The sequence below is a fragment of the Engystomops pustulosus genome, chromosome 4, assembly GCF_040894005.1.
Source record: "Engystomops pustulosus chromosome 4, aEngPut4.maternal, whole genome shotgun sequence".
In the NCBI taxonomy this organism is placed as follows: Eukaryota; Metazoa; Chordata; class Amphibia; order Anura; family Leptodactylidae; genus Engystomops; species Engystomops pustulosus.
This window is the reverse complement of record NC_092414.1, coordinates 102644697-102647925: the sequence shown is the minus strand read 5'-3', so window position 1 is coordinate 102647925 and position 3229 is coordinate 102644697. Positions and strand designations below refer to the sequence as shown.

General features: G+C 33.5%; 1 protein-coding gene across 13 annotated transcripts in view; it reads right to left on the bottom strand.

Annotated features, from left to right (window-relative positions):
* Positions 1 to 830: 830 nt before the first annotated feature.
* Positions 831 to 3229, bottom strand: part of FOXP2 (forkhead box P2) — a 161226-nt gene continuing 158827 nt past the window's right edge. For all 13 annotated transcript variants that reach the window (XM_072146929.1, XM_072146928.1, XM_072146932.1 and 10 more), the window contains one exon: positions 831 to 3229. This exon is cut by the window's right edge and continues 816 nt beyond it. The gene's annotated coding sequence lies outside the window, so the exon portion shown is untranslated.

Sequence of the window (3229 nt, the reverse complement as noted above, 5' to 3'; positions counted from 1 at the left end):
TGTACATCCTTTTAGCGAACCAGATCTCATGGGTGAAAGATTCTGAATAATATGAACAATTATACCAACAATCCAAAAGAGTAAGACATTGTATATTAACTACAAGTACAAGAAACCCAAGATTTATTTAAAAAAATAACAAATAAAAAAGAACAATGGTAATTTTATACTTTAGCATGTCAAGTTTCTCATTATGTATGGATGTGTATACATTTGCAACAGCTTCAAGTGATTGTGACCAATGTCAACATATTTTAAATATTATTTTAAATATTTTTTTCAGTGATACAGTAGATATTTATTCTACCTGTGCTTCCAATTACCTCAACTAATATTTTCTAAATGGAGTTAAGGAGCTGCGGGTATAACATGGGTATGATTGCCTCCCCGAATGTCTTGGTTTTCAAATGAAAGTCATTCAGAATAAATTTTCTGTAATACTTGTAACAGTCACAAGAAAATTGAATTGATGGTCAAATTTATGTAGTATGCAATGAATTCAGCAATATAGAATTTAATCTATATATTCACTATCTCAGTAACACCTTTTTCCTACATAGAGTACAGGCAGCCATTTTGTAAAATAAGCCAATGTCCTTGGGTTATGAATAAAAATATAACTTTATATACAGGTCACACAGTTTTTCTTTTAGCATTTCCATGCTTATAATGAGTCTACCTGAAATCTCATACAGATAGATGGCAGCCTGCCTATACTTTATGTAGGCGCCAAAAGCACCCTAAGCAATTGTGTTTTAAATAATGAAAATATGTAAAATAAACCTCTGATAACTCCCTGGTGTTAGAGGTAGACAGTTTCCTTTCAAATCCTAGGTTTGGTCCTTTTATTTTATTCAGCAGTGAAAGCCATGAATACAAGAACAAATAACAGCTGTTACAATTCAACCATGACTTCTAACGTCAGAGAATTCAAGATATGAACACACAGTACACAGTAATGAAAAAGTATCAAAAATTAGTTTACCTCAAAAAGATAAATAAACAGGTATATACCACCAATACATAAACAGATGTGTGTGCTACAGGTAAAATTAGCTGTATACAAAACAAAATGGATTCCCTTCATCATCATATGATAGAAGCAAGAATACATGAGCCATTTTAATTGTCAGACATTATGCTTTATAAGGTATGCACAGAAGTTCAAGCAATAAATACATACATTAGTTCAAAGCCTTACAACAGCTACGCAAAGCAGAGCGGGGAAGCAGGTTTGCTATTACTAGCAAGCAATGATATAGGATTAAAAATTTATGAAATGCATTAAAGCAACATTTTTCTTAGAAAAAAGTCTGGTCATTTATGGGTCCACCAACATTTTTACATAATATGCACAATTATCAAAATACAGACCAAGCATCTCAGAAAACCCCAAAAAACCTAACATCTAGTTTCAAAGCAACTGCCGTTTTGGAGGTTTTTCTGGTATATGTGCAAGCAGCTATTTTTAATTGTATTTATACAAAACCCATGCAAAACTCTACAGGTATATGCATTCTGTGGCTGAGACTTCCTTTCAATGTTTTGTTACTGAGGTATGCATACTTAAGCATTGTCGTCTTTGGCCACATTCTCGATGGTGCAAGTATCACATTAATTTTTGTACAACCAAGGTGGACACACATATGAAGACTAATTGCCCCATTTTTATAGTTAGTCTTTCCCTATTTATCATAAGGGTGCTCCTTCCATAAGTAATGTGACATGTTCATCAGATGCTAGATAAACTGAGCTTTCTGCTGATATGACCTATAGACAAACATCATGAAAGTAGCAGTGACTGTGATACTGTGACAATTAATGTTATCTGCCTTGTTTTTTTTTGTTTCTAATTATGTTTTGTGCAGAGGTAGAAGCTTTCGGAAAGCCTTTTGGGTAAGTGGGAAAACCCCTTTGAAAGCTGTTGTGTCCTTCTATTTGGTGTGATAGATGACTGTGTAAATCTTTAAATAATTCTCGCTGACACCAGCAAAGAATAAACAATGAGCTTAGTTTGCAAGAACCCGTTCCATCATATGGAGCTGGTACATATGTTAAGCTCTAGCAGCCATCTTCTGTCAAAAACTGTTTGTAAAGCAATAACCATAATTAGGTTATGAGGTCCCTTGGTTTGGGTAAAGTATCATCAAGACTTGGCACAGCACATAAAAAGCAACGTGTAAAGTTTCTAGGTTTTAGAAAACATCTATGTTTTTACAACATAGTTATTAAAGAATTTTAACATTTTTGGGTTTGGATTTTTTAAAATTTGAAAACTAGCATTCCAACAAGTTGGCCAGTGCAAGTTTCCAGAGGGGAGTGTATTGTTAGTATTAATATCCCGTATAAGCAGAGGCAGAATTCTTTGTAACTTTGGTTTGACTGAAAATAAATACCATGGTCTACGATTGCTATATCTTTGATTTCAGTGTAAAACTTACCTAGCTCACTTTAAATCAATATGAAATTGTTTTTTGGCTTTACTAGACCTTTTACGTTTGGTTCCTACGTTTTTTTAGTTTTTTTTTTAATTATAACTTAAGACTATAAAAATAGTACACAACAGATAAAGACCATACAGTACAAGACATTCTAACAACATGTATTCACCACAAAAATAAAAATAAAATAAAAATAACAACTGACTGAATGGGAAGTAAAACAAAAATAAACACAATGTCTATATATAACAATATGCATTCTGCATTTGTCAAGTACATATATATTTTGGTTGGTTGGTCATCCACATTTTTGTTGCTTTCTATCAATCTTCCACTGGAGAGACTGTTCTCATCTTTGTATTACATGAAATCTTCATTGTGTTTAGAGTGGCTTTTGAGTTTTGAGCTCAAAAGAAGAATACATTATTTCTCAATGAACTTTCCTTATTGGTTTCTTTGTGTAGGGCTAAATAAAAAGATCCCAGAGGTCATCAGAAAACAGCAGGTAGTTCGTGAAACGGTTCCTTTGTACTAATTAAAGTTACAGAAGACTGACCAAAGCGAGTGGCTGCTTCTGTGGTTGAGCTATTGGCCATTGTTAGAGTTGGCTTTGGTTTGCAGCTGTAGCCTTTGACTGTGTTTTCAGGTAGACAAAGCTTTATCACAAGGAGGTAAATAGTACAGTTGTAAGATATATGCAGATATGCAAATGTTTCTATGGCGCTCGCACGGACAATGTTAGTTTAGGATTGCACTTTACAACTTAACACTAACAGCACAGACTGGAA